This window comes from Lagenorhynchus albirostris, chromosome 9 (genome assembly GCF_949774975.1).
Source record: "Lagenorhynchus albirostris chromosome 9, mLagAlb1.1, whole genome shotgun sequence".
In the NCBI taxonomy this organism is placed as follows: Eukaryota; Metazoa; Chordata; class Mammalia; order Artiodactyla; family Delphinidae; genus Lagenorhynchus; species Lagenorhynchus albirostris.
Genome location: NC_083103.1, coordinates 104047782 through 104070956, shown reverse-complemented (window position 1 = coordinate 104070956; position 23175 = coordinate 104047782). Strand labels below are relative to the sequence as shown.

Below are 23175 nucleotides of genomic sequence, written 5' to 3'. Positions count from 1 at the left end.
CAGAAAGGAACTGCCTGTCTCTTTATGCTGCCATAACTGGAAGGCCTTCTTATTCTTTTTTAATCCTCTACTGAAAAACATTAAAAAAAAAAAAAAGCTCCACTTTTCATTTAATGTTTAACACAGGTCCCTTTCCAGGTCAAGCCTGTTAACACTCCTTTGTTTTCCTAGTCAGAAGTGCAGAAAAACCAGCGTTACAAATCCTCCCTGCCCTTCCCTATTTTTCTGAGAGGCAGAACCCCAAATGGAGGCACAGTCCTTGTATGCTTGTGTGGCGTCCGTACCAATTTGTTAAACCTCACCCTTGCCTTTTACCTGGTTTAAAATTCATGCCAGTGGATCGTAGGGCCTGCAGCGTGTCTGAAGAAACTCCTTTTAACTTTCTGGAAGGCTGAGGACGTTGATTTGATGGGGAAGAGGAGCAGGGGAGGTAGATTTCTTCCATTAACAAATTAATAGGTTATTAGATTAGCTACATTATAGAACGTCTAGAGAGAGAGGACGGGTCCAGTTTTAAAAAGGGAACAAGAGAGTAACTTCAAACAGAACAATAAAAATTTAGACTTCCCATAATTTGGATAATACCATTCAGATAAAGTCCCTGAGAAGTCTAGCTTAAAAAATAATTAAAAATATTAAATAAGGAAGCAAACATTTAAGGGATGAGTGCCCTTGAATACACAGAATGGTGTGGCCATTGCACAGTAAAATACGTCGATCTACAGAAAAGCCACAGATAGGAAAACATTAGAAAGTGCTTCCACAAAGACAAATTCCCTTATTTTTAATATGTTTACTCTCTTTTAATATTACATGAGATGGAATGGGAGTATGAAGGGAGGATTAAATGTTTTGAGGGGTAGCAGCTTTGAGTTAAAGCTGGAAACCGAGAGGGCTAGAGGTTTAGGCAACTTTTCATTTCACGTCTGGGGAGATCACTGGAGAAGGAACATTGTCTGAGTAAGGTTTCACCAGCTTTCCTTGTACTCCTAGTTTTTAACCATTTCCCCCAGTCTGCATTCCCTTTTTTTCATTTAAAATAATTGAAATGGAAGACAAGGTAGAAGGTGTCAGAGAAAAAGGAGGTGAGAATGGGGAAGAGTGGGGAGCACGGAAAGAGGAGGGAGGGAGAATTGTAGGAGTTGGGGGTGATGGTGCAGAGGAGAGGAGAAACCGTGGTCGGTGCCATTTGCCTGTAGTTAAAAATAAAACGATGTGGTGCCTTTTCTTTTTTAATAAATCCAACATTTCCCCCTATTTTAGATGGGGAAAGTAGGAATTGTGAAGGAAAGGGTGTATGTAGATGAGTGACAGGATCAGAAAAAGGAGCAAGAAAAGAGAATTTTGTTCCTCATGTGCTTCGTCTTTGCAACCTCCAAAATTAGCAGGATCGAGGGCTTGGCATTCATGGCAGGGGAAGAGTTAAAGCCAATTTCCTCAAATTCGTGAGGACAGGATACAGATACATAGACTACCAACTACACAGCCTGGATCTCTGCTTAGTTCCAGTCACACCTGTGACTTACGTTATCTTCACCGTGGAATGTTACGTTAACCACTAACAAGAATGAATTAGCACTATACCTGCTGTTCTGGGAGGTTTTGCACGAGTTACTGTTGGGGGAGACATGAAAGGTGGAAAAGACTGCTTATAATGCGACCCTGTTTTGTGCAGCAGTGAACGTTCCACATATCTGTATACACGTGTACAGGTGTATGATTTGCATGAACGGGGAAAGCAGTGTGGAAGATAATTCGAGGGTATTTCGTGTTCATTGAGCATTTCTGGCTCTGTCTTCTAGACATGTGGTATGGTTGCACTTTATGGCCCCCTTGCGGTTGGGTGGGGTCTTGTGAGTTGTGAGCGTAGGTGACGTGTTACTTCTGGGCTGACATGTGTAATTGCCAGTTCAAGACCCCCAGAACAGTCACCTCTCCCTCATCACTATCAGTATTCAAGACGGTAGCTCCTCCGTCAGCCTAGATCCCAGAGTGAGGAGACACGGAGCAGAGCCCCAAGTCAGCCGCGATGAGCACATGGCATGAGAAGTAAACGGGAAAGCATCACTGAGCTCTGTGGACCGTTATTATCCAGCAGAACCTAGCCTGTTCTGAATCATACAGCTGTATACTAGGCTAACGTTGACAGGTGGGACACTCAGGCTTTTGTAGTTTTTTTTTTTTAAATATTGAAAATCTTCATTAAATCCAGGGAAGAAGTAGTTGTGGTGCCATAAGAATGGCAGAAATTGTACCAAAAAGGTGCCAAAGACAATTGTGGTAAATTCTCTCTGAGCTGCCCTGACTCGTCACCTCCTTTCCTACCTGATACCACATAGATGCATTTTCTCTCTTGAAATGGTTCTTCCAGCCCCACCTTACTGTCCTGCCTAAAAAGACAACCTAATTCGAATTCAGGCACCCAGGGGTCTGTTACATTGCAGGGCAAACCTGGAGGTCCATTTCTCGAGTCCAGTAGTTCTCTGTGGGGGACCGTTTGTCTGAAGATTGATTGATTGATTGATTGATTGATGGCTGCGTTGGGTCTTCGCTGCTGTGAGCGGGCTTTCTCTAGTTGCGGCGAGCGGGGGCCACTCTCCGTGGCAGTGCGCAGGCTTCTCCTTGCGGTGGCTTCTCTTGTTGCATAGCACGGACTCTAGGCACGCGGGCTCAGTAGTTGTGGCACATGGGCTTAGCTGCTCCGCGGCATGTGGGATCTTCCCGGGCCAGGGCTCGAACCCGTGTCCCCTGCGTTGGCAGGCGGACTCTTAACCACTGCGCCACATGGGGAGCCCTGCTGACGTTTTTGACGGTTACCGAGTGGCTGGTGGTGGTGTTACTGGCATCTGGTGGGCAGAGACCAGCCACTAGACGTGACATCTTACAGCGCACAGGACAGTCCCCCACAGCAACAGATGTGCAGTCCTGAGCTCCTAGTGATGGGGTTGTGAGGCCCTGCTGTATTCGAGGTCAGCTTCCTATTCTCCTTTTTTCTGGAAGGAAATAGAAATTAGCCTGCCTCCCTTTCTTTGTTATTTATGCCAGGGTGTTCTTCTCCCTTCAGAACTTTACGGAGTATAAGCCCACTTCCCTAACAGTTTTTTTCTTGGCTGTCCATATCCTTTTGTTTTTTGTTTTTTTACATAACAGCTTTATTGAGATATAATTCACATATCATACAATTTACCTAAAGTGTAAAATTCAGTGACTTTTGAGTATATTCACTGAGTTGTGCAACCATCACCACAGTCAATTTTATAATATTTTCATCACCCCCAAAAGAAACCTTTCACCCATCAGTCACTCCGTTTCCCCCAATCCTCCCTCCTGTCCCCCACAGCCCGAGGCAGCCACTAGTCTACTTTATAGATTTGCCTATTCTGGACATTTCATATAAATTGAATCATACAGTGTGTGGTCTTTTGTGCTGGCCTCTTTCACTTAGCATGTTTTCAAGGTTCATCCCTGTTTTCCAAAGTGGCTGCATCACTTTACAATCCCACTGACAATGTATGAAGGTTCCAGTTTTTCTACATCCTTAACAACACTTAATTATGTCCATCTTTTTTAGTTCAGCCATCCTAGTGGGTGTGAAGTGGTGGCTCATTGTTTTGTTCCATTTTGCTTCCCTAATGATTAGTGATGTGGAGCATCTTTTCATGCACTTATTGGGCATTTGTATATCTTCTTTGGAGAAATGCCTATTCACATCCATTGCTCATCTTAAGTTGGGTTATTTGTCTCTTTATTGTTGGGTTGTAATAGTTCTTTATATATTATAGATACAAGTCCTGTATCAGATACATGATTTGGAAATATTTTCTCCCTTTCTGTGGGTTGTCTTTCTTGATTGTGTCCTTTGAAGCACAGAAGCTTTGAATTTTGATGAAATCCAGTTTATCTTTTTTTTTTCTTGTTTGTACTTTCTGTGTCATATCTAGGAAACCACTGCTTAACTCACCATCATGAAGATTCACTCCTATGTTTTCTTCTAATATTTTTATAATTTTTGCTCTTATGTTTATGTCTTTGATCCATTTTAATTAACTTTTTAGGTACGGATCCAACTTTATTCTTTCGCATATCTAGTCATCCCAGCCATTTGTTGAAAAGTTTCTTCTTTCCCCCATTGAATTATCTTGGTGGCCTTGTCTCCCCTTTTACTCTTGAAAATGGATTTCATCAATCTTCAGGGGAGGGCTTTGCCTATAATAATGTCAAACTGTGGTGAAGAAAGAGTAATTTAGCTATTGTGACACATATATTAACTATTTTAATAGAGTGTTGGGACAGTAAAGGGAGGACTCCAGTTCAGCCTGAGGGCAAGAGGAGGAAGATTACAGAGGGAAGTGTCACTGAAGCTTCCTTGAAAAACAGGTAAACACAGGTAGTATGCGTGGAGTTCTAGGCAGAGCAGACAGCACATGCAAAGGCTGAGAGGCAGCTGCAGCTAATCATCTCTGTGGCTGGGTGGAGCTGCTCACTGTTTCTGCCCTGCCATCCCCACCGTCTTTACCGAAAAGACCAGGTGGCTTTCTCTTCCTTGGGGGGAATGCATTAAGCCTCGAAATTCGATTGGGAATGGAAAAAGACAGTCTACTTAAAAAAGTCAAAGACCTTGACTGAGCCCTATAGACTCGCTGAATCTCAGTACCCCTCCTTCTAAAAAGGGACATTAATGTCTACCTCACAGGGATCTTGTGAGGGTTAACTGAAAATGTCCAGCAGCTATCTAGAACAAGTGTGTAATAAATGTCAGTTTCCTCTCTTCTCTGGTGCTCTTATACCCATTCCCGCAGTCCATGGGGGAGAAACCTGGGCTTCTTTCTTAGGAGAAGTAAATGATTGAACCAAAGCTGCTGTCCTTTGCTTTGAGTGGCTGACCCTAAGGTGGGGAAATCACTGTTGAACCTTTACCTCACCTTGGAGAGGGTGGTGGTTGAGTGTTTTTTTTTTTTTTTTAAATGGGAACAGGAAGTGTGTTTGGTCAGTAGGGAACAGGTTATGGGAAGAATATGGCATATTCTTTTACTGCAGAACATGGTTTTTATACTTTCTGAATCTGTTCTTGCCAGCGGAAACACTCAGATGGTTTCTGGTCTGCGTTTACTTTGGAATACAACCAACCATGCCTGACTCAGCTTTCTGTTCCTCTGCAAATAACAAGGTTGATACCCCTCGTTGTTCTGTGAGCTGCTTGTTAATAGAATGTGGAAGAAGCACAAGGTGCAGTGTTGAAAGTTCTAACAGGCAGACGTGACCATGGCTTAGTCCTGAACTTAAGGCATGGTGTATCCCTGCTCGACACTAGCCTGAGAGGCCTTAAGCAACTCTGAAGTCCATCACTCGTCTTCAGATTTTGACAGCTACTGTGTCATTGTTATTTTCTCTGTGGGGCGGGTCCTTGAACAGCATGGTCAGAAGGAGTAAGACCGGAATGAGTCTGAACCTTGTTCTGGCATGAATTCATGATGATATGGAAAAGATCACCATGAACAAGAGCTCAGTGACCTCCTAGCTCGGTTGGGTTCCTAAACAAAAGATGTTCTCATTTCTGCTTTTCCACCCGCCCCCCCACATGCACCTATGAAATACAAGAGTCAGTGCTGCGTGCTGAGTAAATAATCAAATGAATAAGAAGGGATCCCTCCCATCAGGGAGTTTATAATCCAGCAGGGAGCTATATACTTGTGAAAAATTGAACGTCATGAGATATACTGACAGCAGTGCTTGGGAACATGAGTAGAAAGTGAATAACTTTCACCAGAGAATCTGAGAAGGCTTCACGGAGGGGGCTGGCGTTGGATCTGGGCGTTTCTCGATTGCCTCTTTCAAACTCTTGAGAATTAGGCGATCTTACTGGAATCTTGAATTAAGGACTGAAGAACAAATCTAGGCTAAGTTCCATTATTTCTCAAGCTCTAATAAAGAACTTTGGCCTCTGAGTCAGAAGACCTGGGTTCTAGTCCAGGTTTTGCTGTGAACTTACTCTGTGATCTTGAGCACGATACGTAAGCTCTCAGGATCAGAATTTCCTTGTTTGTTAAATGGGTATAGTTTGGAAGAGGTAACCTCCATGGCCCTTCCTAGTTCTAAAATCCCTCTTCTGAAATGAAAAATGAAAAGGAATTAGAGCAGGTTGAGTCATGGCAAGGGAAAATGGAACTCAGGTTATGGATGTCAACAACAGAGATGCAGTTACCAGTTGCCGCTTCAGCATACGTTAGAGTGAAAGGGGCATCTCTGGACTTGAATGGTTGGCTTATTTTCCAAGCAACAAGCAAAAAAGTTTAGTATATTTCCCTTCGTTCCCTACTTTCTGCTTCACTAGCAGCCCTTCTTGCCATGTGCAAGTCTTCCTCCCGTCTCCCGTAGACTAGTCTTTGAAAACGTATAGCTTCCGTTAAACCTGAATTCAGCCAACTCCCGGTCAACCTTTTCTCTCATTCTGTTAACACTGAGAATGGAATATTTCCTGCCAGGTCAGTAAACAAAGGATGTCACCATGGTCAGCGATTGCAGCCACCACCAGACAGTGAGCTGGTGAGCCCTGAGGGGACTCAGGATGAGAAAACACAGGATACTGGCCCCAGATAGCTGAGGTGCACATCAAAGGAATGATTTCAGTGAGCTCAGACTCTTGCATCTTCCCATCCATAGAAAAGCGCTAAATTCCTTAACTTGGGATATCTGGCTTTCTTTAATTTACAATAATTGTTTGACGTTCAGACTACCTGCCATTTGTTGCAAAACTCCTATATATCCTAGCTCCCCCCTCACCTCCTTGGAGCACTTCTCTCAGGGTTACTTGAGATGCTGCCTCGTGGGCTTGAAGTGCTAAAAATTCCCACCAAATAAAACATAACTCGCAACTTCTAGGTTGTGAATATTTTTTAAGTTGACAACATCATTGAGACTAAGGCATCATCACCTCAGTTTCCGCTCCTTCACCTACAAATTCATACATACCCACACCCATTCTTCTCCTCAGACTCACCCCTTCTCTCATGGACCATCCTCCATCTGTGCTTCTGATTTCATCCACACCTGTGCCCTCTGGGCCTCGTTCTGTCGATGTGAACTTCTCTCACCCTTTATAGCCTTTTCCCCTTCGACTATGACCAGGCCCAAGACTTTTTCACACAAAATAATAACAGAAAAAGGAAAAAGAACAACCGTGTGTCCTTCTTCCTATTTCAGTCATAAGAATAATACATCTAATGTATATAAAAGGTACAAAGGATAATTTAACAACTGTTCCACGAGCCAACTTAAGAAATAAAACATTCCTAACATCCTTGGGGCTTCCTGTTCGTTGACCCCTCCACCCCTCCTTTTTTTCTTTTGGCCGTGCCATGCGGCATGTGGGATCTTAGTTCCCTGACCAGGGATTGAACCCGTGCCCCCTGCAGTGGAAGCGTGGAGTCTTAAACACTGGACTGCCAGAGAAATCCCCCATTGACCCCTCCTTGACCATCTCCCCCTACTTCCCCCTGAGAAGCAACCATCATCATGAATTGTGTGTTTAGCATTCACTTCTTTCTGCTTTACTATATACTGCACACATTTACTATGTACATTATCTCCAAGCAACATATAATTTTGCAAAATTTTACGCTTTATATATATTGTCAAAATATGTGGATCTTTGGGGAGAGGGATAAATTGGGAGATTGGGATTGACATATACACACTACTGCATATAACATAGATAACTAATAAGGACCTGCTGTATAGCACAGGGAACTCTACCCAATGCTCTGTGATGACCTATATGGGAAAAGAATCTAAAAAAGAGTGGATGTATGTATATGTATAACTGATTCACTTTGCCGTACACCTGAAACTAACACAGCATTGTGAATCAACTGTACTCCAATAACAATTAAAAAACAGAAAACATGTAGATCTTTTCCTCATCATCTCACCCAGTTAGTAGCCAATAAATAACTTTGATAATTATTTATAGATAATTAAAAACAATCTTTAATATTAAAAATTACTTGAGAAGTCATTAATTATTGAACTTAATTACCACTTGAATGACATTTTCTTTGGATAGAAAGGAATTTGGGTGGTTTTGTGTAATGCAATCAGATATTGTCAACATCAGTTAAGTTTCTTGAAAAAAACCTGGAAAGACAATTGCTGACTCCATTTGGTCCACCCTCTTCACCACCACACTGAAATTGTATTCAAATGCCCTCTGTATTGTTTCATCCAATGGAAATCTCTAAAATAGTTATCTAATAGACCTCTCTTCTGTTCCCGAGGCTACTCTGTAGTTGACACTGTCAACTAGTCACTTATCTTTGATATTATCTATGCCCTTTGGCTTTTGTAATGCATCTCTCCTGGCTCTCTCTGTTCATCTGCCATAACCTTCTTCCTCTCCTTTAACACAAGCAGCCTCGGGTCCATTTTATGTGTCGTCTTGTCTCAAGAACTCACACCTACCCACGGTTCATCTTCCACCTTCCGCGTGCACGCTGATGACGCAGGGACTCTGGCCCTGACCGCTGAAATTTCAGACTCGCATATCTAACCACCTGCTGAATGGACAGACATGAATGGAAACACAAAGCTGCTTCTTGGACACCTCAGAGTCAACATGTCCCAAACTGAATTCCCCATCTTCCTTCCCCACCAGATCAGCTTCTCTTCTGTATCCCAAACTCAGGTAGTGGCTTAACATCCAGTCATTCTCAAAGCCAGAATCCTGGGAGGGGGTGGTCATCCTAGATTCCTTTTTGTCCTTTGCTCTGCCCTGCAGTATCCCAGTTCCCCGAGAGACTAGACATTCTGCTTATTTTGCATCCCGAAATTTTCTGGTGTTCTCCCTTCTCCTTTGATTCCTACAGCAGTGATCTCATTTAGGCTCTCGTGGTCTTTTGCCTGGACTACTGCACCCCCTCTAGTCCTCCCGTCCATAAATCCTTCCGCTCTGCAGCCACCGTCACCTACTTACAGTGTGAATCTGACTACAACACGATAGAATTTAGAATATTTCTTTGACTAACCACCTCATGGATTTGCATTGCGTGTCCCCAGGTCTTGGCTGTTGGTGTGTGTATCCAGCTTCATCACGCATTTCTCCCTACCACGACCTTTAAAGTATGCACTTGACCTGTGCTATTCCCTCCCCCTAGTATGTCGTTCTCATTTCCTCTTCACCTGGCTTACTTTTACTCAGTTTTCAATAGGTGGGCTTATCTCCTCTGGAAAGCCTTCTGGAACCTCCAGGTCGGGCCATGTGCTCCACCTCTATGCTACCATACTACCTCAGACATCTTGATTTTTATCACTTACTGTTTCATATTAAAATTACACATTTACATGTCTTACTAGACTATAGCTCAAGAGCAGAGACCTTATCTGCTTCATCTTCAACTGCCCATGGCTTAGCACAAGCCTTAACATACAATTATAGTTCCTGGTCTGAACTGAACTGATGCAACTTAGCTTTGATCCTGAATCGTAGGGAACTATCTCCTAATCCAGGCATTAAGAAGGTTGCTGGTACCATTGCTTTTCCATATAATTTTTCAGCCTAGATAAGTCCTTACAAGAACATCTTACAAGTGCTGTGCCTCTTTGGCTGGTGTGGGGAAGCCCCTCCTCCCAAAGGACTATCTGATCTCACAGGTCCAATATGGCATACCATTCTAGAGTGTCAGGTTTCACCAAAAGATTTTTGGAAAGAGATGTGTTTTGAGGTAGCCTATTTTTTTTTTTTTTTTTGGCATTTAGTGAGGCTTCACTTTATGCCAGGCTGTTCCTTGCTAAGCCTCTGTGTCGAGGGAGCACATGTTCTATGGTGAGTGGTAGTGTTTGATAAACGCTAATCTACAGGTCACTGTATTACGCTGTAGCCTAGTTCTTGTTCTAGAGCCTTCCATATAAAAATAAACAACCCCAGTGAGACCAAAGCATAGAAACGATCTCAAAAACAGGCAAAAGAGAGAGATTTTTCCTCCTGGGCTGAGTGAGGTTTGAAAAGGTGTCTGCCTCAGGCAGGGTAGGTCTTCAGAAATTAGTACACCACCGTGCTTTGTACAAAATATGCCAGGTGGTAGATAAAGGAAGGGGGGGGGGAAGGTAGGAAAACAATGTTAGAACTAAACAAAGAGAAGGTTTGGGTCAAAGTGGGGACCAGATCAGGGAGAGTGGAAGGAAGAGAGGGAAGGACAGCAAGGCATGGAGCACGAGGAGGGAAAAGAGTCAAACAGAACTGTGGCTACAGATGGGATGGAGGTGGGGTGTCTGCCGAAAACCCAAGAAACTATTACATCTTTAGTAAGGTGATAACGGGGCGTTTTCACCCCTGGAAATTCTACCTGGAGTCCTGAGTTTGAGATCTTCCCAGTCTGGGTTCTGACAGCTGTTTCACACATCAGATTTGAGAATGAGGTAGAATCCTCCCAGAGGGAGTGACATAAAAAGATGCAAAAGGAACAGAGGAAACAGCAAGGGGACAAGTAGGAAGGGCTAATTTAAAATGGATAATGGGAAAAAACCCCAATAAATTGACAAAGGAAAAAATAATTTTAAAATATGGATAATGGAGACAATTTAATTCAAGCCATGTGTATTCAGTGTCTGTTATGTATCAGGCATTGTTCTGCGGGTGGAGGAATAGAGGTAAGACTGGGCCCCAGCCTCAGCCTTCAAGGAGTTTGCAGGCTTCTTTGAAGGTGTCTGAGAAGGAAAAGCCAACAGTAGAAAATCCAGTATCTAATGCTTTCACCTTCCAGTTAAGAGGTCTTTGAAAGCTAAACCAAGAATCACTCCTGTACCATTTCTGTTACCTGGTGCTGTAAAGCTTTCTCAGCAAAAAAAAAAAGAGTGACAAATCTGCCCCAAGTTTTGATTGTCACACATCAGGCTGCACAAGGGGAAAAGGATATGGATTTGGAGAGTGACCTTCAAGGGCAGAAACTCTGTCCTCAGATCTATCACCAAGACATCCTCCAGAGGTATTAGGAAAATATCTTCCCAATATAACCTCCTAAAGAAAAATACTAGGCTAATATACTTTTCCATCATAATTAAATCTTCTCCCAAATGACCTACTAAGACAAACACTATCCTGATATGGAACTTCTCCAAAAGCCCTAATTTATCCTGCATTAATAAGTATTTCCTTGTAGGTGGGTAATGAATGTTTTGCAAATGGTTATTACAAAACAATTATACATGTGCTCACAGGACTTTCATTGCCCTAGGATCTCAGACTTCTTTTTTGTAGTAGAAAAAAGCTGTGTCTCTGGAAGCCTTCTGATGGTCTCTGTGCTGCTGATAGAAGGTGGTGCATAGAGGGGCACAAAAGCACCAGGTACTTCAAAGTTGGGCGGGGTAGTCAAGAACAAATTCTGGTTTTGAATCCTAGACTACCACGGAGCCACCTCAAAACAGGAACCTCTACTATTAAACAAATTACATAATAAATCAGTCTAAGTTATCAATGGCCTTCTCTCAAACAAGAATAAACGGGTTTCTAATGAGAAACTGATTGTACTAGAAAGCTGCTAGAGACATAATGATAAGCCATCCAAAAAAGCCTGCTCTGCCTAATCACTCTGCAACGAGGCTCTCCCATCTACAAGACACACTCACAGACTGCATGTTAGTACAACATTCTTAAACATGGACATTTGAATACTGCTTCCAACATGAAAGACAGAACCAAAACAACAGAAAAGGGGACTTTGAAAATAAACACAGACATTGTAGGCAGCTGAAGAAAACTTTTAAAATGCAGAAATGATAGTTAATTTAATATTTTCAGAGAAATATGAGGAGATACTGCATCCATGAAATAAGAACAGGATGCTATTAAAAAAAAATTGGAAGTTCCCCTCCACCCCAAATTAAAGCCCTTGGGAATTAAACATATGGTGGTAGAAATGCAAAAATTTAATAGAAGGGTTGGAAGATTTATTAGAACTAAATGACAAGATTCAAGACAGATTCAAGAGATCCAACATCTAAGTAATTAATATAGTTTCAGAAACAACAGAGGGAATTACATAACAGAAGAACTGAAGAACATGATTTTTAGATTGAAAAGGTCTTCAAAGTACCTAGAACAGTGACCAACCAAACAAGAAAAGCCCAACATCAGCTCACAATATTGTGAAATATCAGGACGTGAGGAAAAAAGAAAAGAAAACCCTACAAACTTCCAGAGATTAAAACAAAATATAAGAGGTCAAAAATCAGAATGGCATTAGCTTCTCAAGAGCACTATGAGAAGGTGGAAGGAAATGGAGCAATGCCTTCAAAATTCTGAGGGGAAATTATTTTCAGTTCATCAAACCATCAGTCAAGTGTGAAGGAAGAAAGATGACATCTTAAGCGTGCAATTTCTCAAAAACCAACCAGGTCTTGTGGGGCCTGAATCTTACCCACTTTAAGAAAAAGTCCCCATTAGGAAACTTGCACAAGCCTCTTAGATAGCCTCATCCACCAGAGGGCAGACAGCAGAAGCAAGAAGAATTACAGTCCTGCAGCCTGTGGAACAAAAACCACATTCACAGAAAGACAAGATGAAAAGGCAAATGGTTATGTACCAGAAGAAGGAACAAGATAAAACCCCAGAAAAACAACTAAATGAAGTGGAGATAGGCAACCTTCCAGAAAAAGAATTCAGAATAATGAAAGTGAAGTTGATCCAGGACCTCGGAAAAAGAAAGGAGGCAAGATTGAGAAGATACAAGAAATGTTTAACGAAGACCCAGAAGAATTAAAGAACAAACAAACAGAGATGAACAATACAATAACTGAAATGAAAACTACACTAGAAGGAATCAATAGCAGAATAACTGAGGCAGAAGAACGGATAAGTGACCTGGAAGACAGAATGGTGGAATTCACGGCTGCGGAACAGAATAAAGAAAAAAGAATGAAAAGAAATGAAGATAGCCTAAGAGACCTCTGGGACAACATTAAATGCAACCACATTTGCATTATAGGGGTCCCAGAAGGAGAAGAGAGAGAGAAAGGACCTGAGAAAATATTTGAAGAGATTATAGTCGAAAACTCCCCTAATGTGGGAAAGGAAATAGCCACCCAAGTCCAGGAAGCGCAGAGACTCCCATACACAATAAACCCAAGGAGAAACATGCTGAGACACATAATAATCAAATTGGCAAAAATTAAAGACAAAAATTATTGAAACAGCAAGGGAAAAACGACAAATAACATACAAGGGAACTCCCATAAGGTAAACAAGCTGATTTCTGAGCAGAAACTACAAGCCAGAAGGGAGTGGCATGATATACTTAAAGTGATGAAAGGGAAGAACCTACAACCAAGATTACTCTACCCGGCAAGGATCTCATTCAGATTTGATGCAGAAATCAAAAGCTTTACAGACAAGTAAAAGCTAAGAGAATTCAGCACCACCAAACCAGCTCTACAACAAATGCTAAAGGAACTTCTCTAAGTAGGAAACACAAGAGAAGAAAAGGACCTACAAAAACAAACCCAAAACAATTAAGAAAATGGTAATAGGAGCATACATATTTATAATTACCTTAAACGTGAATGGATTAAATGCTCCAACCAAAAGACACAGGCTTGCTGAATGGATACAAAAACAAGACCCACATATATGCTGTCTACAAGAGACCCACTTCAGACCTAGGGACACATACAGACTGAAAGTGAGGGGATGGAAAAAGATATTCCATGCAAATGGAAATCAAAAGAAAGTTGGAGTAGCAACACTCATATCGGATAAAATAGACTTTAAAATAAAGAATGTTGCAAGAGACAAGGAAGGACACTACATAATGATTAAGGGATCAATCCAAGAAGAAGATACAACAATTATAAATATATATGCACCCAACATAGGAGCACCTCAATACATAAGGCAACTGCTAACAGCTCTAAAAGAGGAAATCAACAGTAACACAACAATAGTGGGGGACTTTTAACACCTCACTTACACCAATGGACAGATCATCCAAAATGAAAATAAATAAGGAAACAGAAGCTTTAAATGACACAATAGACCGGATTTAATTGATATTTATAAGACATTCCATCTAAAAGCAGCAGATTACACTTTCTTCTCAAGTGCGCACGGAACATTCTCCAGGGTAGATCACATCTTGAGTCACAAATCAAGCCTCAGTAAATTTAAGAAAATTGAAATCATATCAAGCATCTTTTCTGACCACAACGCTATGAGATTAGAAATGAATTACGGGAAAAAACCAAAAAACACAAACACAGGGAGGCTAAACAATACGTTACTAAATAACCAAAAGATCACTGAAGAAATCAAAGAGGAAATCAAAAAATACCTAGAGAAAAATGACAATGAAAACGTGATGATCCAGAACCTATGGGATGCAGCAAAAGCAGTTTTAAGAGGGAAGTTTATAGCTATACAAGCCTACCTCAAGAAACAAGAAAAATCTCAAATAATCTAACCTTACACCTAAAGGAACTAGAGAAAGAAGAACAAACAAAACCCAAAGTTACCAGAAGGAAAGAAATCCTAAAGATCAGAGCAGAAATAAACGAAATAGAAACAGAGGAAGCAATAGCAAAGATCAATAAAACTAAAATCTGGTTCTTTGAGAAGATAAACAAAATCGATAAACCATTAGCCAGATTCATCCAGAAAAAGAGGGAGAGGACTCAAGTCAATAAAATTGGAAATGAAAGAGGAGAAGTTACAACAGAAATACAAAGCATCCTAAGAGACTACTACAAGCAACTCTATGCCAATAAAATGGACAACCTGGAAGAAATGGACAAATTCTTAGAAAGGTATAACCTCCCAACACGGAACCAGGAAGAAATAGAAAATATGAACAGACCAATCACAAGTAATGAAATTGAAACTGTGATTAAAAATGTTCCAACAAACAAAAGTCCAGGACCAGATGGCTTCACAGGTGAATTCTAACAAACATTTAGAGAAGAGCTAACACCCATCCTTCTCAAACTCTTCCAAAATTGCGGAGGAAAGAACACTTCCAAACTCATTCTATGAGGCCACCATCACCCTGACACCAAAACCAAAGATACTACAAAAAAAGAAAATTACAGACCAATATCACTGATGAATATAGATGCAAAAATCCTCAACAAAATACTAGTAATCAGAATCCAACAACACATTAAAAGGATCATACACCATGATCAAGTGGGATTTATCCTAGGGATGCAAGGATTCTTCAATATATGCAAATCAATCGATGTGATACGCCATATTAACAAATTGAAGAATAAAAACCATATGATCATCTCAATAGAAGCAGAAAAAGCTTTTAAGAAAATTCAACACCCATTTATGATAAAAACTCTGCAGAACGTGGACATGGAGGGAACCTACCTCAACATAATAAAGGCTATATATGACAAACCCACAGCAAACATCATTCTCAATGGTGAAGAACTGAAAGCCTTTCCTCTAAGATCAGGAACAAGACAAGGACGTCCACTCTCACCAATATTATTCAACATAGTTGTGGAAGTCCTAGCCACGGCAATCAGAGAAGAAAAAGAAATAAAAGGAATACAAATAGGAAAAGAAGAAGTAAAACTGTCACTGTTTGCCGATGACATGATACTATACATAGAGAATCCTAAAGATGCCACCAGAAAACTACTAGAGCTAATCAATGAATTTGGTAAAGTTGCAGGATACAAAATTAATGCACAGAAATCTCTTGCATTCCTATATACTAATGATGAAAATTCTGAAAGAGAAATTAAGGAAACACTCCCATTGACCATTGCAACAACAATAATAAAATACCTAGGAATAAACCTACCTAGGGAGACAAAAGACCTGTATGCAGAAAACTATGAGACACTGATGAAAGAAATTAAGGATGACACCAACAGATGGAGAGATATACCATGTTCTTGGATTGGAAGAATCAATATTGTGAAAATGACTATACTACCGAAAGCAGTCTACAGATTCAATGCAGCCCTATCAAATTACCAATGGCAGTTTTTACAGAACTAGAACAAAAAATCTTAAAATTTGTATGGAGACACAAAAGACCCCGAATAGCCAAAGCAGTCTTTAGGGGAAAAAAGTGGAGCTGGATGAATCAGACTCCCTGACTTCAGACTATGCTACAAAGCTACAATAATCAAGACAGTGTGGTACTGGCACAAAAACAGAAATACAGATCAATGGAACAGGATAGAAAGCCCAGAGATAAACCCACACACCTATGGTCAGCTAATCTATGGCAAAGGAGGCAAGGATATACAATGGAGAAAAGACAGTCTCTTCAGTAAGTGGTGCTGGGAAAATCGGACAGCTACATGTAAAAGAATGAAATTAGAACACCCCCTAATACCATACACAAAAATAAACTCAAAATGGATTAGAAACCTAAATGTAAGACTGGACACTATAAAACTCTTAGAGGAAAACATAGGAAGAGTACTCTTTGACATAAATCACAGCAAGGTATTTTTTGATCCACCTCCTAGAGTAATGGAAATAAAAACAAAAACAAATGGGACCTAATGAAACTTCAAAGCTTTTGCACAGCAAAGGAAACCATAAACAAGACGGAAAGACAACCCTCAGAGTGGGAGAAGATATTTGCAAACAAATCAATGGACAAAGGATTAATCTCCAAAATATATAAACAGCTCATGCAGCTCAATATTAAAAAAAACCCCAATCCAAAAATGGGCAGAAGACCTAAGTAGACATTTCTCCAAAGAAGACATACAGATGGCCAAGAAGCACATGAAAATCTGCTCAACATCACTAATTATTAGAGAAATGCAAATCAAAAGTACAGTGAGGTATCACCTCACACCAGTTAGAATGGGCATCATCAGAAAATCTAGAAACAACAAATGCTGGAGAGGGTGTGGAGAAAAGGGAACTCTCTTGCACTGTTGGTGGGAATGACAGCCACTATGGAGAACAGTATGGAGGCTCCTTACAAAACTAAAAATAGAATTACCATATGATACAGCAATCCCACTACTGGGCATATACCCAGAGAAAACCATAATTCAAAAAGACACACGCACCCCAATGTTCATTGCAGCACTATTTACAATAGCCAGGTCATGGAAGCAGCTTAAATGCCCGTCAGCAGACGAATGGATAAAGAAGACGTGGTACTTATATACTGTGGAATATTACTCAGCCATAAAAAGGATCAAAACTGGGTCATTTGTTGGGATGTGGATGGATCTAGAGACTGTCATACAGAGTGAAGTAAGTCAGAAAGAGAAAAACAAATATCGTATATTAACGTATATATGTGGAACCTAGAAAATGGTACAGGTGAACCGGTTTGCAGGGCAGAAATAGAGACACAGATGTAGAGAACAAACGTATGGACACCAGAGGGGTAAAGTGGTGGGGGGGTGGGGTGGTAGTGGGATGAATTGGGAGATTGGGATTGACGTGTACACTGATGTGCATAAAATGGATGACTAATAAGAACCTGCTGTATAAAAAAATAAAATCCAAAAATTAAAAGAAAAAGTCATTGAATTACAGAGTTGGGTGTGAAGGTGAATATTTACATTGAGGAAAGAAATCACAACAAACAGGAGCCATGGAGATTCAGGGCTCTTTCTTTTAAAATCTCTTTAGAAAATTGACCAAAAATGCCTCTCGATGGCAACCTGCCTCCCTGCCCACATCCCCGACAGCTTGCAGTGATTTGCAGCCCTCACAGTGGCCCCATGACTGCATCAGCTCCGGGTGAAGCTGCCTCTGCCTCCATGCATCCTTCCTCAGGAAATTATGCTCCAGCAGAACCAAGGAACGGAGTCCAAGGCATGGACTCCAAGGGACAGGAATCCTGTACAATCCACAGGATGCCAATGAGGGAGCTCCCAGGGTAACAATGGGCTCAGAGAAGGACCAGTTACAGAGAATGGGGGAGCTGGCTGAGCAGGGATTTCCCAAGGGAAAAAAAAAAGAAAACTGGCTACTTAACTTGACGTTGACTAACTACTGAGAGGAATTTTACCATCTTGTCGAAGGTTGAGCAAGAATTAGTAATGAGTACTCAACACTTAAGCAATTGAAGATGTAGCAATGACTAACTCCAGGACGGTAGAAAAGGTTGTACAAGAGAGGAGGTGTAAAAATCATGGTTTATCATGTGGCTCAGTTGTGAATAATATTTACGTAGTCATAATAATGCAAACACTAAACATTACTATGTCGAAAAATATTATGATATAACTTGATATATTGGGAACTTGCAAGAAAGGGAAGTGAATGTGAGGTAGAATTATGAGGGTATAAGAGAGCTAAAGCCACATCCTTCAAGGTAGGATGTCAGTAGGTATTATCTAGAACTGTGTGTGTGTGGCCGGGGGGTGGGGGGAAGAGCCAGTATTTGCATGTTATTTGGGAATATGATGGTAAACATGAGAAAAATGTAGCCGAAAGCATGGAAAGTAGTTGCCTCTGGGGATGCAGCTTAGTATAAACTCCATAAAAACCTCGTAGAACTTTTAAGACTATACATTTATTTGTTTTGACCAAAACAGAATTAAAAAAAGAAAGTGACACCCCAAGAGGAGTGAGACAGAAAAGCTGTTGGAAATAAAACGAAGGCGCCTCTGCTAAACTACCCCAAGTTCAGTGTTTTTCGAGTTGTGGTCCTGTGACCACCTGCATTCAAATTACCTGCAGTGCCTGTTTATCATTCAGATTTATAGACCCATCCCAGACCTAAGTAACCAGCATTTCTCAGGGCAGGACTTGGAACCTACAATTTCAAAAAGTTCCCCTAGACCCACTGCATTATCTATTGCTTTTTAGTAAACCAAACAACAAAAAATAAATAAAATGAAAAAGCATAACAGATGTATAAACAGAGTCAGTGACCCATAAAAAGCACCATGGCAGACACTGCTATTTGCTTACCCGATATCCATTCTTCCTAATTAACAGAATCCCTATTTTGTTGTATTGGCAACATGTCCAACGAAAACACTGGATTTTCTCAGGCTCCTTACAGTTTGGGGTAGTTGTGTGATATAGTCTTTATACCAGTGAGATGTATAAGAGGGCTACTGGGTGGAGCTTCCAGGGAAGATCTTAATATTACAGTAAGTCCCCTACATACAAACGAGTTCCGTTCCGAGAGCGCGTTCCTTAAGTCCAATTTGTAAGTCCAGCTAAGTTAGCTTAAGTACCCAACTAACACATTCAGCTATTATAGTACCGTACTGTAATAGGTTTATAATACTTTTCACACAAATAATACATAAAAAACATACACAAAAAAATAAAACAGTTTTAATCTTACAGTACATACCTTGAAAAGTACAGTAGTACAGTCCAACAGCTGGCATCCAGGGCCTGGCATCGAGTGAACAGGCAAGAAGAGTTACTGACTGGAGGAGGGAGAGGAGGTGGGAGATGGTAGAGCTGAAGGACTGACAGAGGGCAAGCTGCAATTTCACGTGAACTAACTTACGTGATTGGACATGCGAACACATGTTCGCATCTTTGAAAGTTCACAACTTAAAGGTTTGTATGTAGGGGACTTACTGTATTATCAAAAAGGGACAGACTCAGCTGGTACATGCCTTCTGCCCTTCTTTCTATGAAGCACAGAAGTGGTGCCTGTCCTTCAGTGAGGACAAAAGCGTGCTAAGGGTGGAAGGAGCCTGCTCTGGCCCTGGACTTTGCACCTGCAGACCTCTGGTTCTCTGAGAAGAATAAACTCCTTACTTCTTAAGCCCCCAGAGTGGGGTCTTCTGTGACTTGTAGCTGAAAGAAATCCTGTTGACATCTCATACTTGTTCAAATGTGTATTTGATATACCGTATATTGAACACATTTTTTTGAGTGCTTTGGGCACTGTGCTAGGAATAATACAACGGGCCAGACAAATAAGGCTCTTTCCCTTATGGAATGTGGAATACAGTTAGAGTAGAAGAATCTACAGGTGTCTGAGTCCAGGATTCAGTGGGGCTATAGTTTGCTGTCACAGACCCTAAAGCAACAGAGTCAATCGAAATAAACCACTCGATTTATGTATGTAGGAAATCCTCAGGGGACCACATGCCAGAAGGAGCAATAGTCTGGACATTGGGAGACGTAGGTTTTCTCTGTAATTCATTAGTGAAGTACATTTGGGGAAGCTACTTGGGGTGACTGCTTAATTTTTCCCGAATCCACTTTTCAAACAAGAAGATTGGGCTCAGCTCTAAAATATTTTGTGATTACATTGAACAACGATGGCCATGAAATATACCAGACAAGAATGTTTCTAAATTTAAACTCTAAGAGTTCAAGTCAGAGGATATATTAAACAAATCACAAACAACTGCCCACTCCAAATTAAACAAACAAACAAAGGGAAAAAGAACATGCTGGAGGGAGTTCTGGTTTGAGACCTGGCTTTGCCACGTAACAGCTGAGTAACCCTGGGATGGACACTCAGTGTCTAAGTCTCAATTTCCTCATTTATAAAATATGAAGCAATTATACTCCAATAAAGATCTATTAAAAAATAATAAAAAAATAAAAAGCATACTAAAAAAAATATAGGGCTATTACTCTGACCTCAAAGTGCTAAGGAAAATGCCTGGTACTCTGTAAAGCCCCATTATGATTTGATACCAGCAGGATATTGATAATGGCTTAGAAGTCTAAATCCTGCTAGGGGAATAGATGAGTGTGCTTTGATGTTTTCAGTTTAATTCTTCATTCCACAAGGCAGATAGATCTTTTGAGTTTCCTTCTGCCTGCCATAGTGTACCTTGTGACCCATTTTATTTTTACATAAGAGAATAGGCAAGAGAAACAAAAACAGCTAAAGTTGAAATCATCTCTGTTTGTTTCTAGCCCCAGTAAAGGTTGGGGGAAAGGGTTGGCTGGTTAAAAGGGAAGCTGGGTTCAAACGAAGTGTGGGAATTACATCACTTACCTGAGGCCTCTAATTGTCCATATTCAGTATGGTATAGTATTGCGAATAATCTGGGTTTTGCCTTATAACCTGTCTCAAGTGTAGATGGGAAATTTGTCTACATATGCAGCCATTAGCTGATGACGCAGTCATGACTTCCATTCTCTTACCCACAATTATAAAAAGTTTTGCAGTAACAGGAACTGTGGCTATGGGAGTGGTTCTACACATGGTAAAATTGATCGTATCCATTTTCAACAAGCAGATGCGTTTGAGAGAAAGAGACAATCTTTTGATTACAACCAACGTAGGTAACATCTGTACTTTGACCAACTGAGCATGGCAGCCAAAGTGAATGTGAAGGTGGTGGGGAGATAAGAAAGCAGAATTCTTTCTTCCTCTTTATCCAACCCTTTCGCCTCAGCCCTTGCCAAATCCCGACAATTTCAAAGTGCTATTTGCTAATATTAGGCAAGACACACAACCAAGGATATTGGGGAATACTTTACATAAAATTACTGGTGCCAAACGTGAGATTCAGTAACTTCACCTAGTCCATCACAATCAACATTCCCCAGAAGGGTCGGGGAGGAACCCGCAGAATATAAGGAAAAATGCAGAGTATGTGATAAGTGGTAATACTGCTTCCACCGCCCATGGAAGAAGTGCGAGGAAATCAAAGGTCTTTAAAAAGAAAACTGAGTGCTTGCCTCCTGTAGTACCAGAACAAATAATGCATAACCAGAAATAATGCCTTTTTCTCTGCTTATGTCAGGTGCTCTCCCCTTGTAAAATTAAGGGGCCTTATTCAACAAAGCCCTCATATCAGTTCCATATCTTTTCCAGAAACTTTAGGAACAGAGGGTAACTACATCATATTAAGCAGAGGAACTCTCACTCAGGAAGAGCTCAGTCTGAAGCAGGCCGCCCCCCTATCTCAGAGTGTATTATTTTTCTCCCCAGCAGTGTGCAACATGGCACAAAGCCCAGAATATACTGATATGTTGCACATCTGGTTAAAAGGAGTACACGTTTCCTTTAACAATAAGCCGTACTACTTATTGAAGTGAATGCAAAAACACAGGTAAAATTCTTTTGTCACTTTATGAGCCCAGCAGAGCAGTGGGTAGGGCAACGGGGCAGACGGCCAGGGATGTGGGGAAAATGGCAGGCGAGGGCAGTGGTGGAAGAGAACAGGAAGGAAGTGTTCATTTCTGGCTAAAATTTTTAAATTGTTTATTTCATAGGGGGTTTCCGTTGCTGCAGCACAACCCTTCTTACATGGAGGGCTAGCTCCTGTCTCCGGAGGTGATCACTCTGGACCCAGACGGGGACACCTAAAACTATGTTCAGGCCCCACTAAACCTCTCCAACCACTGCTAACCTTCCCCCTTGACCCCTCGCATCCCTCTGCCCACTGGCCTGTCCGTGAAAGCTAAATAATGGCTCAGGGGACATTATCTGTCAGTTGCCTCTCACTGTTAGCCTCAAGGCTTGCTGGCCTATGGAGAGTATGTGGTGGGCGCATTCGCGGGGGGGGGCGGGCGGCGCCGGCCCGGGGAGGGTCGGGGTGGAAGTGCCGCCGCTGCGAGCCGCGGACTCAAGACAGCTCCGGTCTCCGGGCGGGACACGAGTCATCACCGCGGGGGGTTCCGATCCTCGGGGCGGAACGGAGGGCAGGGGCTTCACACTTGGAAGCTCCTCTCACCGGGCGACACGGTCGCCCTGCCAGGTCGGGGTCGCGACAATATTCACCCCAGGGCCGCTGGCGATCGGCCACAGGTGCGCGGGCGCGGAGGGAGCCTCCCAGTGCGGCCCCACCTCCAGCCCCGAGGGGGCCCTCGGGTCAGCTTCCCCACCCCTGGACCTCCAGCGCCTCCCTGCCCTCCCTAGCCGAGACCCGTCCCCTGGCCGAGCCCCTCCGCGTCGGAACCCCTCCGGGCCGAGCCCCCTGCCCGCAGCCGGCGTCTCACCTGCGCCGAGCGCCTACGAGCCGTCAGTCCGTGGCCGCTTTGCGCGCCGAGTGCAGCTGCCGCCCCGCAGGTGCGAGCGCCCCTCCCCGCCCGGCCGCCGCCAGCCGGTCCTCCCCCAACCCGGACCGCCCCTCCCCGCACCTGCCCGGGGGCTGGGCTGCCCGTCTCAAAGTCCGCACTGTCCTCCACGCCCCTGACAACTCCCGCCGGGTTGTTTCCTGGCTCCAGACACTCCCTGAGATGTGTGTTCCAACAGGGGCCGGTTCCCAGGCACGTAAGGCCAGCCGTGACTAACTTTGACCTCCTATGAT

The 23175-nt window shown here is 42.2% G+C and overlaps 1 protein-coding gene across 3 annotated transcripts in view; it reads right to left on the bottom strand.

Moving 5' to 3' along the window:
* Nucleotides 1-22946, bottom strand: part of TMEM45B (transmembrane protein 45B) — a 31630-nt gene extending 8684 nt beyond the window's left edge. The window contains exon 1 of one of the 3 annotated variants that reach the window (XM_060158014.1): nucleotides 22865-22946. The gene's annotated coding sequence lies outside the window, so the exon portion shown is untranslated. Of the gene's footprint in view, nucleotides 1-315; nucleotides 335-19292; nucleotides 19338-22864 lie in introns of those variants that run through there. The other 2 variants (XM_060158013.1, XM_060158015.1) reach the window with 2 other exon arrangements.
* Nucleotides 22947-23175: the final 229 nt, after the last annotated feature.